Source organism: Neomonachus schauinslandi, chromosome 5, assembly GCF_002201575.2.
Source record: "Neomonachus schauinslandi chromosome 5, ASM220157v2, whole genome shotgun sequence".
NCBI lineage: Eukaryota > Metazoa > Chordata > Mammalia > Carnivora > Phocidae > Neomonachus > Neomonachus schauinslandi.
In genome coordinates this window covers 41,526,016-41,541,865 of record NC_058407.1, presented here as the reverse complement: position 1 = coordinate 41,541,865, position 15,850 = coordinate 41,526,016, and the positions used below count along the sequence as shown (strand labels likewise).

The 15,850-nt window shown below is 36.0% G+C and overlaps 1 protein-coding gene and 1 non-coding gene across 3 annotated transcripts in view; one reads left to right on the top strand and one right to left on the bottom strand.

Moving 5' to 3' along the window:
• OSBPL8 (oxysterol binding protein like 8) overlaps positions 1-15,850 on the bottom strand; it is a 159,391-nt gene that overhangs the window by 133,654 nt on the left and 9,887 nt on the right. The window lies entirely within an intron of this gene.
• On the top strand, positions 7,492-7,591 carry LOC123325044. The gene has a single exon (XR_006540210.1). It is a non-coding gene; the product is annotated as a small nucleolar RNA U13 (small nucleolar RNA).

Genomic DNA, 15,850 nt, shown 5'->3' with positions numbered 1-15,850 from the left:
CAATAGCATAATATTCACTTATTTGTTTCTAGCTAGGTGTTTTAATTCCATTAGTAGGATCTATCATATAAACATCAAAAAGACCAGAATGATAAGGAGAAAAAAACTGTATTTAATCAGAAATGTGACCTCTACCTCAATTTTAGTTTGGCCTTACTATCCAAAATGCCTCCTCTGGAGCTCTTACATCTTAATTTTATCATCCCCTATCGAATAAAGGATTTGTGGTCAACTGCATGATTAGTATTAAAAGGAGAAACATATCTAAAAATATCTATTTGAGCAGATGATTTGACAGTTCCACTTGTCTGACTGATCTTATAATCTATGCAGACTTTCTGAAGTAAATAACAGGAGTTGAAACAAAGTGTATGACCAATCTTTCTAAGGCCCTAGACCATAATCAACCCATCCCAACAACTAAAAAAAGGGGGAAGCTATAACTCCACCTCTATCTCATCACCTACCTGGTTTCTAAAATTCTAAGTTGTGTCAAGTGCAAAGCTTAGAAACATCTTCCAAATGATAAATGTGATTTCCGTAGGAAGAAAAAAAATACACACATATTTCTACTATAGCCTAGGACTTATTACTCACAAGAACAAGTTAATGAAAATGCATAATCAAGACTTATCAATGTTTCCAATATGTGAGAAGTAAAGAAAAAGGAAACAGAATAAACAGAAGATAAAATCCCTAAGGACAAAAAAAGGGGGGGAGGGCAAAAAAAACCTGGAAGGACCAAAAAAAAAAAAAAAGAGAGAGAAATGAAACAGAACACTAATAAATAAAAATCAATACAAAATTCATATGTTACATTTCTCATTTCTATTACTTTTATTCTAAAGTAAGGCAGTTTAAGAAGAAAAATGAAAGCATCTGGGCACTATTTTGAAACCACAAATAGTATTCATTTTTTACTTCCATTTACATGTAGTTAAACTAAATTATACGCAATCTGTATCTAACATTTTTCTTCAACATGTTCTCACTTAGACACCCTTTAGTTTTGGCAACTGCCATTAGTGTTTCTCAAATATTCATGGCGAAAGACTGCTTTAGGCAAAGCTAAGATGTTTCTTCTAAAGAGAGACAGGAGAGGGGAAAAAAAGAAACGTGATTTTAAAGTAACTGAAAAGTGTTACAATTTCATTTCCCAACCAATTTCAGATTTGGTATTTAAACACTTGGCTTCTGGCACATACTTTTGCTACTGCAGACCCTATTTACTGATCTTCTCCAAAATCATATAGATATACCATTGAAACCTAGTGTTGCTTACTACCAATGATTTTGAGGGAAAGAAGAACATCAACTGCTAATTCCTTCTCACCAGCTGAAAGTACTTAGCATCTTCCTTAATACAAACAATATCTGCCCTGGAAAATATCAAGCACAAAACCCTGTTGGTGGCAACATTTTGAAAACATAAACAAAAACAAGTAAATGAAAACAAAAATCACCATGTAACAAACACAAGCAGTGATGGCAAGAGTAAATTATGCAAGGACTTTTTTTCTATTTTCAAAAGGATTTTGGGTAAGGGATTTATACTACCTCCAAAATTTATTATAAAAATAAAGCAAGAGGGCACCTGGGTGGCTCAGAGGGTTAAGTGTCTGCCTTCAGCTCAGATCATGATCTCAGAGTCCTGGCATCGAGTCCCGCATCGGGCTCCCTGCTCCTTGGGAGCCTGCTTCTCCCTCTGCCTCTCTCTCTCTCTCTCTGTCTCTCATGAATAAATAAATAAAATCTTCAAAAAAAAATAATAAAAATAAAGAGTGTGATATTGGCAAACCATAATATACCAGTGGAACAGAACAGAAAGTCCAGAAATGGACCACACATCCATGGTCAATTAATTTGCAACAGAAGTGCCAAGGAAACCCAATAAAAAGGAAAATACTCTAAATAAAAACTTCATTAAAAGAGAGAAAAAAAACCTGACTTACACTAAACACAAAAATTAACTCAAATCACAGACCTAAGTATAAAAGCCAACATAAATGTAAATATAAATATTTCAATATAGGGGCGCCTGGGTGGTTCAGTCGTTAAGCGTCTGCCTTCGGCTCAGGTCATGATCCCAGGTCCTGGGATCGAGCCCCTCATCGGGCTCCCTGCTCCGTGAGAAGCCTGCTTCTCCCTCTCCCACTACCTCTGCTTGTGTTCCCTCTCTCGCTGTGTATCTGTCAAATAAAATCTTTAAAAAAATTTTTTTTTAGTATTTCAATATAAAACTTTTAGAATAAAAAAGAGAAAATCTTCACAAATTTGGGGTTGGCAAAAATCTTTTAGGAGACTAAAAAACACAAACCATAAAAAACTGGTATGCTAGACTCCATAAAAATTAAAAACTTCTCTTCAAAAACAGAGCTAAGAAAATGAAAGGTAAGCCACAGACTAGGAGAAAACATACACAATACATACATTTGACAAAGAACTAGGACCCAGACCATATGAAGAACTCTTAAAAGTCAATAATAAGAAAAAGCAAAAGTTTTTAAATAGACAAAAAAATTTAAACAATAAATAATAATACAAATGACCAACAAACCCATGAAAAGATGCTCAATACCCTACTGGTCATCAGTAAAATGCAAATGAAAAACCACAATGAGATACTACTACACAACCACTAGAAACACCAAAATGTTTTAAACTGTTGACAAGGAGGAACAACTGAACAACTGGAAAACAGTAGAACCATTCCTAGGTATTTACCCAAGAGAAATGGAAATATGTCTGCTCAAAGACTTGCACATGGATTTTTCATAGTTTTTTTTTTTTAATTTTATTTATTTATTTGAGAGAGATAAAGAGAGAGGGATAGTGAAAGAGCAAGCAAGTGCACAAGCGGGGAACGGGGGGGGGGGGGCGGGGGGCGGGGGTTAAGGAGAAGCAGGCTCCCCGCTGAGCAGGAATTCTGACGCAGGACTCAATCCCAGGACTCTGGGATCATGACCTGAGCTGAAGGCAGACGCTTAACGGACTGAGCCACCCAGGTGTCCCTCATAGCATTTTTATTTGTAATAGCCAAGTCAAACATCTACTAATAGGTGAATGAACAAACTGTAGTACATTCACACAATGGAATACTATCCAGCAATAAAAAGGAACAATCTCAAAAACATGCTAAGCAAAAGAAGCCACACAAAAGTACATATTCTATGATTTCATTTACATGAAATTCTAGAACAGACAAAAAACAATGCGTAGTGGATAGAACTCAAATCAGTTGTTGCCTGAAGAAGAGCTGGGAAAGTGGGGAGAGTGGAGAAGGGGAACTATTAAGTGGGAAAAGGCCACAAGGGATTTTGGGGACTGATGAAAACATTCTATATCTTGATGGTAGTGAGTTACATGGGCGTATGCATTTGTCAAAATGCATCACATTATATACATAAAATGGGTGCATTTTATTCTATGCAGATTATATCAAAATAGTATTTGGTTTGGGTTTTTTCTTTTAAGTGCTGTTGGTAGGCTAAGTGATAGAGAGCAAGAAAGGAAAGACTACACAAATACGATAAGGCAGAATGATACTGTAAAAAGCAATTTTTTTTAAATGATAGGAGAAGCTCAAATTCTAGCACAGCTAAAACTAGGAATGTAACAGAATTTATTTAATTTCAATGTAAAATGAGCATAACTCACAGGATAGCTGTGAAAATTAAACGAGATAGTTAACACTGTACCTGGTATATCACAGAAACACAGCTCAGATTGGTTGACTTTGTATTTATCCATGTTAAGTGTTAAAGTAAAACCAAGAAAATAAGTAACAGTTACATGGAGTAAATCATGAAAGAACTTTTAGAGGAAATAAGTTTAGATGCCAATTTTAAAAGGAGAAAAGGAAATGGATGAAAAAGAAGGAGGGCATTGCCAGTGGAGGGAACGGTAATATGCAGAAGAACGGAGGTGGCAAGGAGCAAGCGGCATGTAGGAGCTGGAAAAATCAGCATGCCTGTGGCAGCGAGTCCATATGCGGGAATAACCAAAACAGCAGGGCAGTCTTCCCATCTGACATAAATATTCATTTAAATTTTACAGTAGGATCCAGAATAGTAACTTCATCCAGTTGATGCTATGACACAACATAAATAAACTCAACTTCACAAGAAAAATATATTTAACTATTTAAAACAAAAAAGAAAAAGTTCTCTCTTTCTGTTGAAAAAATATGAATGAGTACAATCATCAGCTTCAGTCTCTTGGAGGTTAGCCATAGTTCTTTCCCTAAAGAAAAAATAATTATTAAAATATAATTATAGCGAAGCAACATATGGCCTTGCTGTGCAGTCATTGCACTCCTAAAATTATGAAAGCTACACTTTCCAGAATCTAAAATCTGTAAGTGATCACTCTGAAAAACAAGATATAAAAAATCTCCTCAAAAGAACTAATCAGCTACAACAAAAATTATCTCATGGCATGCTACTCAGTGTCAGAATGCTGGAGTTCTATTCCAAGAGACCTGAAGTGACCAAGATCAGGATTCTTGAGCACTTATATAATTTCAAAATGTTATTACATGTATGCATTTAAATGTGTTTAATAAAAAGAATGCAGGGTTAGCATTCTTGTAGCATTCAAACCAACTTAAGTCTTTACTAAGATTTTACATATTCAGCAGAGTAACTCCTTTCTATATTTTATACATAAAACAGTTAAGTGTCATTTCAATGTTTTAATTCTGGGAAGAGACAGCTAAGATCACTAGTAAGAACTTAGGCTAACTTAGTTCCCAGAATGAGAGAAATGTACAGAAATGTAGAGAGAATAAGATGCACAATGAAAAAGGAAATATTAAAGGGCAAGAATACTGACCTTTAAATAGAGTAGCAGCAATATAGCTATGGTGAGGACAACAAAGCTACAAGACTAAATTAACTCAAGTCTCTTGTTGAGGAAGGATGTAATCTAGTGACAGTCAGCTAACACAAGGTTTCATCTGCTCCATTTACACCAAACCAATATCCAGTTAGAGGCCTTGGCTCAAAGTAGAACATGTAGAGACTGAAGAATGACCTTATCTACTTTTGCTTTCTTGGGCCCACATGATAATATACATCAATGTAATACCTGAAATAATTATGAATGCATAAAAAATTATTAACGTGCTATATCATCCAGAATCATGATTTTCCCTTTAAAACTTCCTTTGATGATTATATTTTTATAATGTAAAATACCTTTTAAAGTATTTCCTATCTATATACACTAAAAAAAGGAAGTTACTATTTTAAGAAACATAAATTTTATTTTATTTTTATTTTATTTATTATTTTTTAAAGATTTTATTTATTTATTTGACAGAGACACAGCAAGAGAGGGAACACAAGCAGGGGGAGTGGGAGAGGGAGAAGCAGGCTTCCCGCTGAGCAGGGAGCCCGATGTGGGGCTCGATCCCAGGATCATGACCTGAGCCGAAGGCAGACGCTTAACAACTGAGCTACCCAGGCGCCACTAAGAAACATAAATTTTAAAAAAAGTTTTTAACAGTAAGATTAGCAATAAAATATTAGTTAAGACCTGCCACTGTTTGGGATGCCTGGGTGGCTTAGTTGGTTAAACCTGCTTCTCCCTCTGCCCCTCACCCTGCTGTCATGCTCTCTCTTTCACTCACTCTCTCTCAAATAAATAAAAATATTAAAAAAAAAAAAAAAAGACCTGCCATTGTTTTTCTGTTTTTGTTTTTTGTTGAAAGATTTTAGGAGGCTGATACTGCTAAAAATTATTCTTTTTAAAATGAGGATTGTGAACTTTTTAAGTCAAGCTCCTTCAGAATGACTAAAGGGATGACAATCAACATGAGAACAGTCCCTTTAAGTGTACTTCAAAGGCTATATCACTGTAAATAAACAATGGGAAATTTGCCCATGGTGCATCTGCATTACTCAGATTAAAGATTTGAGGAAGAGGTTCAAAATTTTAAAAAAGTCTCTTATAAAAAGCCCTAAGAGCTCCTATTAAGTAATTGGAAGGGGAATAAAAGTAGCCTGATTCTCTTGCTGAGGGTGTATCTTTTTGGTTATTCAGCTTAGAAACATGCCACCCAACAGCCAGCTATATAGAAAAAAGAATACACACAATAAAAAGTAAATTTAAATTAAAGCTCTCCCTGGGCAAGCTATTGTTGGAGTCACTAGTTTTCTCAATGATTCTTCTTCATACCTTTTTGTAGCTTTGCCTTACTAAAATCCTATTTGAGAAAAAAAAAAAAACCCTAAATTTTAAAAAAGAATTTAAGCAAAAAATCAAATGAAAAGGGCGGAGAAATTTAAAATACATAAAAGTGACCAGAAAATATTAGAAAAATAAAAACTAAAGATTAGGAATAAGAGTACATAAAATGTTAGTGGACAAACACACTATGGACAAAAAAGATGAAAACAACTAAAAACAGGTAAAAATTGAAAGGAAATAAAATCAGCAACTAAAGACACTGAGAGTAGAAAAACAAAAACCATCTTTTAATCAACATGATATTAATAAAAAGAACATAACAATGCTAATTCAAGAGCTCAACACCTTCACTCAAAGATTCTTTTTTTTTTTTTAAAGATTTTATTTATTTATTTGACAGAGAAAGACACAGCGAGAGAGGGAACACAAGCAGGGGGGGTGGGAGAGGGAGAAGCAGACTCCCCGCCGAGCAGGGAGCCCGATGCGGGACTCGATCCAGGGACTCCAGGATCATGACCTGAGCCGAAGGCAGTCGCCCAACCAACTGAGCCACCCAGGCGCCCCACTCAAAGATTCTTTAAACTAAGGGGCACCTGGGTGGCTCAGGTGGTTGAGCATCCAACTCTTGGTTTCAGTTCAGGGCATGGAATGGAGCCCTATGTCAAGCTCCGCGCTCAGCGGAGAGTCTGCAGGAGATTCTCTCCCTCTGCCCCTCCACACCCCCTTTAAAATAAATAAATCTTGGGCGCCTGGGTGGCTCAGTCGGTTAAGCGACTGCCTTCGGCTCAGGTCATGATCCTGGAGTCCCGGGATCGAGTCCCGCATCGGGCTCCCTGCTCAGCGGGGAGTCTGCTTCTCCCTCTGACCCTCCTCCCTCTCGTGCTCTCTGTCTCTCATTCTCTCTCGCAAATAAATAAATTTTTTAAAAATCTTTTAAAAAAAAATAAATAAATAAATCTTAAAACAAAAGCGGGGCACCTGGGTGGCTCAGTCAGTTAAGCGTCTGCCTTTGGCTCAGGTCATGAACCTGGGGTCCTGAGATCAAGTCCGACATCGGGCTCTTTGCTCAGCAGGGAGCCTGCTTCTCCCTCTGCCTCCAGCTCCCCCTGCTTGTGTGTGCTCTGAGAAATAAATAAAATCTTAAAAAAAAAAAATTCTTTAAACTAAGACTTCTTTGCCTTCTTAAGTGGTTTCCTGAAAACTTAACACAGCTCCTAGCCTCATACCAATGACTCCTATTCCTTGTACCCTGGCTTTTATAAGATACTTACATGAGAAGGTGACACAATTCCTTAAAAAATGCTGTGCAGTAAGCATGATGATTGGATGTTCCACACCATTGTGTGACACGTGCCTCCATCAAACCTTGTTACCACTTCGGCACATTACCCATCTGATGTGGAGAAAAATCACTGAGCAGGCCGTAAGCCCCATTTGTCTCATCTGCCATTAGTACTCAGTGGGTACAACCAAATCCTGACCCACCTATATCCCACACCCCAAAAAAAGTGATATAAATTTTTAGTGCAAAAACTTAATCAGTTCTGAGAAAGCCTTTTTGTTTCTATTTTGTTTTGGTCAGCACTACCCTAAAAGCATTAGGTATGCCTACTAAGTGAGTACACTAGTAAATGATGGGACATTATTTTTTTGAATCTTGTTTCTAACATGCTTCCTCCTCGAACTATTGTATTTTTAACTTGGCAAGAACTTCTCCTATGAGGTGTTCCCAGGTGGGTTAAGATAATCACTTTTCATATAAAATTGAAGGAAATGTCTGCCCTTTGAAATCCTAGCATTCCTAAACAAATTTTAGAGCTATGAGAAACCTTCAAGTCAACCACTCACCATCTCTAAATTTTACAGATGAAGAAACTAAAAAACAGAAGGGCTAGTAAGTCCCAAACTAAGGTTCTAAGAACAAAATATAAAGTCAATGGAAGGAATTATTAGGATTTAGCCTCTTAGATTTAAGATGTACTGATTGGTAAAACAAAACAAAACAAAACCTGCAAAGCAGTATAATACTAGTTCTTTTTTTTTTAAAGAATTAAACATACAAGTATCCATATAGACAGGGCACGGGGAGTAGGGAGTAAGAAGACTATCTAGAAGAAAAATACCAAACTGCTAATAAATGGGCTATTTTGAACATAAAGTGTGGTCTAGTAGCAGCAGAAACTAATTTTATGAGTTTCTGTAGCTGCTGAATTTTATAGTCAACACATGTTGATGCAATAACCTAATTTCTTCTTTTTTTCTTTTTTTTTTTTAAAGATTTTATTTATTTATTTGACAGAGAGAGACAGAGCGAGAGAGGGAACACAAGCAGGGGGAGTGGGAGAGGGAGAAGCAGGCTTCACGCTGAGCAGGGAGCCCGATGCGGGGCTCGATCCCGGGACCCTGGGATCATGACCTGAGCCGAAGGCAGACGCTTAACGACTGAGCCACCCAGGCGCCCCTAACCTGATTTCTTCTTAAAAAAAAAAAAAAAATTTAGGGCACCTGGAGGGCTCAGTTGGTTGAGTATGCGACTCCTGATCTCGGGATTTTGAGCTGGGTTGGGCATGGAGCCTACCTAAAATTTTAAAAATAAATATAAAATTTAGAAATATATACTTTACCCTGAAAAGAAAATGCATCTTGAAATGGTTTAAGTCTCAATCTCCCTCTCTCCCCGTCTCTCCGCCACCCCACTCCTGTGTGTTAGTCTGTGTGCATATTACCATGCAACTGGGGTTCACCTTCAAATTATTTTAATTTGTTTTCATATTAAATGTGGTCTTCCCTTGGGGCGCCTGGGTGGCTTAGTCGTTAAGCGTCTGCCTTTGGCTCAGGTCATGGTCATGATCCCAGGGTCCTGGGATCGAGCTCCACATCGGGCTCCCTGCTCAGTGGGAAGCCTGCTTCTCCCTCTCCCAGTCCCCTTGCTTGTGTTCCCTCTCTCGCTGTGTCTCTCTCTGTCAAATAAAATCTTTAAAAATAAATAAATAAATAAATGTGGTCTTCCCTTAAGAATAGCATAACATTGTTAGAATAATTCTAACAAGTTAAGGTAATTTAAGTAAAAGACTGAATCATAAAACTCATGTAAAGACATTTTCCTTTAGATACACAGTAGTAATAAAAATGTATTTGTAATGAGTAAGAGTATTTGTAATTTAAAAATTATTTTTATATAAATGCACATTGCTAAAGTGGTTTTAATCATGTTAAAAAACATTATTCTTGGTAAGCTAAACATCCTCCCCCCTGCCCCCACACCCCCACATAGTTTATTATTTTACTGTGGTATTCCTCACAAGATGGTCAAGACAATAAGCTTGAGCTCATTCCTTTATGTAAATTATGAATTTCAGAATCAGTAAGTCCAAACAATGATATTTTATTATAGAGTTATCCACAGACTCTTATGCTGTCCCTCAAGGTTACTTACGGTGTCCCTCAAAGTTATTTATTTCTATTTCCCATAATTATGGAATATTAAATATCTGTCCAAAGAGTAAGGGAGGTCTTAAATGAGTAAATTATATTTCCTTCACTCCTCTCCCTCTTTTTTTTTTTTTTTTTTTAAGATTTTTAACTTATTTATTTGACAGAGAGAGGCACAGCGAGAGAGGGAACACAAGCAGGGGGAGTGGGAGAGGGAGAAGCAGGCTCCCTGCTGAGCGGGGAGCCCGATGCGGGGCTCGATCCCATGACCCTGAGATCATGACCTGAGCCGAAGGCAGATGCCTAACGACTGAGCCACCCACGTGCCCCCCCATTTCTTTTTCAACCTGTTGACACTGGTGCCCACCCTTGTAATTCCACTACAATTACACAAAGATCATTTATTGACAAATGTAATGCTTAATTTGCCACACCCTTATTCAAAGACTCTCCTGACCTTCTAGTCCCCTTCACCAATCCTTTTTGGGTTTTCACTAGCTCCCTTCACTCTGTCCAGGACTAGTGTCTCAGGGTTTCATTCTATTGGAGCCTCTTCTCTCTCCTCCACCTTCAACTACCACTTCCATGCAGTTGCTCCCTATCTGTATTACCAGCCTAAAACTTTCTCCTACATTCAAAGCCACATATCTAATGACCTGCAGAAGTTCAAAAACTTTCTGGATGCATCAGAACCATCTAGAGGGCTTGCTCAAAAAAACAGATTTCTGAGCCCCACCTCCAAAATTTTTGATTCAGGGAGTCTGAGCAGAAACCTAAGAATCTGCATTTCTAATTAGTTCCCAGGTGACACACACTTTGAGAACCACTGGCCTACATGATTCTCCCTTAGATAAATTATAGATACCTTAATTTCAACACAACCTAATGGGTCTTCCAGCATCTACCCTGGCTGCCTCCAAACCATTCTTTACACAGCATCCAGAATGATATTCTAATCTTGATCGATCATTTCATGATCTTTTGTTTAAAATATTCTAATAGTTTCCAAGGGATCTTGAGACAAAAATCAAAATCCTTAATATGATCTATCAAGCCTTACATGACCCAACCTCTGCCTACCGCACCACACTGTTATCATTCCTTTTTTTTTTTTTTAACACTCCAGCCACAGTGAACTCTTTCAGTGCCTAGCAAAAGCCAAGTTCCTTGCTGTTCCAGGATATTTAAACAAGATGTTCTGCCAGAAATATTCTTCTTTTTTTCCTCAGCTCAAGTCACCTTCCTTGGCTCCCCTCCCCCACTAGGTCAGCAAATTCTTATTTCTTGCTCTTCGCACCCTCTATAAGGTAATTACACAGTGAACTGTGCAATTAGTAGTTTATTATCTATTCCACACCTTCCCACAGATACATGCTCAAAGAGGTCACATGTCTATCTAGTTCCCACTGAATTTTTAGCCCCTTGCATAGTGACCTGCACTCAAATATCTGTTGAATTAATGGTCTTATAACATTAAATTATTTTGAAACCCCAAAAGGAAAAGTATTATTAAAAAGGGATTAGAAGATTTTTTTTTTACTATCCTCTAATACCTAAAAATGAGAAAGTTTCATTAAACTCCACTATCTGGAAGTTTAAAATCAAGAAAAATAATACCTTCAAAAGGTAAAATGAAATCTTCCTATCACAAGTTCCTGTGCAGCCAGATATACAGATTACTGTTTGTTAACTGCACTAATAAAGTACTAATATCTAAAAGCTATTCACTAATATATAAGTATACAAGGCAGCCTAAGATAATTTTTGCATAAAAATTAATTTACATGTAAACTTGCATCAGAGTACATTCAGGCTTAGCAAAAGAGGTAGTTTTAGTTCATGCTAGGAAGTGGGATGGGGTATCTGTCTAGAATTAAACCCATATGTGGATAACCACAAATTACATAATACTAATATAACCAAGAATTAAATTACTGTGCAAATAAATGTTCTATAGATTCTCATCTCCTTCAAAATGGAAAGAGTATCTGCTGTCTGTAATTCATTCAACTCTTCTTCTCTAAAGTGCATGCTAAGTCAGCATAGCACTAACCTAAGTGGCAAACAGAACAGATATAACTATCTTAAGATGTAACTTTAATACAGTAGAATTTATAATGAAATAAAGGTTAAACTCCATTCAGAGTAATCATTTTTATAGGCTATTTCAAGTAGTCATCACATAAAACAATTTTGGGACTGCTCTTTTCTAATCACTTCCTTAACTACCTTACAAGTGACATTAGGATAATAGGTTTCATCCCTTTGGTCTGCTTCTTTTTAACTAAAAATGGCATTCCTCATTTTGAACCTTAATTTTATGCTTGACATTTGGTTCAGAGTAACTTCCCATTTTTTCCACAGATCAAATCCATTCTCAAAAGATGTCATTTGCCACCACAGAATGTAGGTTAAAAGAATAAGGGAGCACCTGGGTGGCTCAGTCAGTTAAGCATCCAACTCTTTGATTTCCACTAGGGTCATGATCTCAGGGTTGTGAGATCAAGCCCCACACTGGGCTCTGCGCCAGGAATGGAGTCTGCTTGAGATTCTCCCTGGCCCCCGCCCCGCCTCTCAAAAAAAAAAAAGAATGACACTGAGGAAACTAAGGAAATACAGAAAGAATAGTTCCAAAAGTGTTTTTGAACAACAGTGACATTGTTGAAATAAATTCAAGATAACTTTGAACACACCAATCATCTCTTAGACAAGTAAGTTCTACTATATTAATTTAAAAATTGGTCCCATTTCCACTTTGGGCACAATTCATGGATAGGCCTGATCCATGACTTCTGGTTTTCCTGAAAAACAGATGCAGTAAAGCCAAAGCACATTTACTATAAACTAAAAGATTAAGAAATGAAACAAGTTTTAGGAATAAAATCTGGTGGTCTACTATAACATGGCTTGCAGAGGTAATATGGCATACTAAATAGAATATGAATTCAAAATGAGATAGGCCAAGGTTCAACTTCTTACTTGGCCCCTTCGTAGCTACGTGACTGAGCATGCTATTTGAACGTGGAGTCTGTACATGAGTAATACCACTGGTGAAATGGTAATAATACCATCTATTTCAGAGCTATTATAAGGATATTACATAGTATATTGTCTGATTGGAATTCTATCCCCTGACATTTTCAAAGAATCCTCATAAGAACCTAAGAGGCTAGGGTGGGAGGATGGGTTAGCCTGGTGGTGGGTATTGAGGAGGGCACACTCCGCATGGAGCACTGGGTGTTATGCACAAACAATGAATCATGGAACACTTCATCTAAAACTAATGATGTAATGTATGGGGATTAACATAAGAATAAAAAATAAATAAATAATAAAACAGCAAAAAAAAAAGAACCTAAGAGGCTATCTGCTCCAAGCTCTCCATTTTACTAAGACCCACAAGACTAAGTGGATTGCCAAGGTCACACAGTTACTTAGTAGGAAAGACAATACTTTTGGTAAGTTTCTTATTCTCCCAGTGCATCCGTTTACTAAATCAGTTGGTGTTTGTAATGTTATGTTGCCCAAGCCTGTGACAGAGGGTCTCAAAGAGGGTTTCTGAGACAGTAATAAATCAAGACCACTTAAGGGCAGTGCTTACAAATATGATACTGGCAATCAAATATTAACAATTTAGTCCTATATATTAAATGTCTCTCTTGGATTTTAAGTCTTTTTTCTTAAAGTTAGGTATTTTAAATTACAGCTAAAACTACCTGAATATGCATAAATTGTCAGTCTTCTTGAAAGGTTCTTTTCTAAGGAAAGTATGAACCTTGTCTTAAATCAAGATACTAGGAAAAAATAAATGTGTTTCTCATTTTTTAAGTATGGTAACCGCTTATAATAAACCAAAGAGTTATCTAGTTTCCTAAATGTAAAATTAATGCCCATACTTAGCTAAGAGTTCCTTATCAAGGATCAAAGCTTAAAATGCAAGATCTAAAATTAATTCAAGACAATATCAAAAAAATTTATTATTGACTTTCTTATTCAATCTCAAAAACAGTTTCTTCATATTTTGATACAGACTAAGAAATGGCTTTCTATCTTGGACATGAAAGAAAAATGAGTATCTGAGTGCCTAACTCTGGCCTAGATGCTTCTGGGTTTTGAATTCTAGGTATAAATCACCACAACCAAAGTACTCATCATCTTTAATTTATCATGTAAGTAACCAAGACACATAATTACACTTCTGCATGCCAATTCAAAAAGGATCTAAGAGAACCAACACAATTTTTAATACTTTAAGAATGACTACCAAAAATGCGAAACTATGGAGATAACTCTCATACTGAAATCCTGTTCCAAAAAGAAAACTGATCAATATGACAATGAAAAAGTTCTTGAGAATTCTAAAAAAACATGTTTTCTGAATTTAATTGAAATTACAATTTGCCTCATAGCCACAAAATGTATCACTTATTAATTTCAACTTTTGAGTTTGAAGAGGCTAATTACTACTACCATGAATTAAGATAAAGAAAGAAATGAAACCTTACTTGTTAAAATACTAAATATGTTAAGTCATCGACCTTTTAAATGAATATTTTTCCTGAAGAATTTTTTGTCAATAATGACAAAGTATTTTTTTTTAATTCCTACATCGTAAATTCTTGGGAAAATGAAGATATAAAAACCATAATTTCCGAAACAACCAAACCTTTGGAAATAGTCAAATATTATCTATATAAATCTAAAAATCATACTTTAAAATTTCAGGAAGAGTAAGAAAAAATACCAAAACTATAAACATAATCAAAATTATAAAGGATACTGTAATGAGCCAATCAAGAAGGAAATTAATCATGACAGCAGATATCTGAAAGGAATAATGTTAAGGATATGTGAAAAAGGTAAAGCAAGAGACCTAAGGTAAAGCAACTGCTACCTAATCTAATCTCTGAATTCTAAAAATAAAGAGTTTCACAGAATATAAAAGAAGTTCACAAAAGAATCATTAAATAGATACCCACCTCATTAGGGAATACTTACAACACTGACTTCCTCTATATTAGGCAAATAAAGAAACTGCACAAGAGCCGATTTATTTTCTAAGCTACTTTGAATTTCAATTAAGTATTTACTATGAAGGTCCTATAATATCTTATATAATCAGGCCAAATCTGGGGGTTTAACAAGCCTTCCGAATCACAACCCTTCTGACAGATTTCAACTGCAAAGTAATTAGCATTTCTTAAATCTGGATTGTAAAAACTTCTGATTGCAGTAGAATTATGACTCTAATCATAGACACACATTCCAGCAGTAGAAACCAGAGCTATAGAAGAAAGAATTACGAAGTCTCATGAGAGAAGACTTAAAAAGATTAATGGGGAAATGCAGCAATACCACAGAGGAGAGGGGAAAGAAACAGATGAATTTAAATTTATTTGCCCAGGATAATTTACAATCAATGTGGTACCTAAAGATTCAGGAAAGGAGAATGGGAAATAAAAAAGAGAACAGGTTAAAGAAATTTTATAAGAATGCTGGAAATTTTTTATGAATATAAAATGAAAGGAGGAGATGAAAACTAAGGCCTTCAATGAACTAGCTAGGCAATTTAAATCCAACACAAAGTATCAGAGATTATAAGGTAGAACAGAAGGAAAATAAGAGAAAAATATCAATAACTACTGAACCAAAGTAGCTATAACAATTAAGGCAGAGAAGTAAATAAAGGATAATACCTCACCCATCTGGACACAGTTAAGAAACCGAAAATAAGTAAAGGTATCTCAATAACCAAAATATCACAAGAGCCATGTGATAAAGCTAACAGGCCATTCTCTGGAGCAAAGTCACTATTTTATGCACAATTCTAAACGGTCCTTTTCAGTTTCCAAGTAGCAAAGCAGAAATGGCAAGAGACTCATAATGACATGTGCAAATTGGGGTAGATGACAACAGAAAAGGAATCAGAAAAACTAAGAGGCAAACAAGAATTCAAAAAGAGTACAAGTTTTAGGACCACCTGACATAAAGATATAAACACCTATATAAATCAATAGCTAAGGAACACCACTGTATTTTAACTGTATCATGATGATAATTCCCCTGAATATGCCTACCTTTAAAAAAAAAAAAGCTCAAAAAAATTAAAAAATTAAAAAAAAAAATAGTTCAATAGTTCTATATACCTTATGCTAGAAAAGGACTCTAATAAAAAATGGTGGACTAAGTATAAAATTTCCCTCCAGTTACTCCAACTATCCCATTG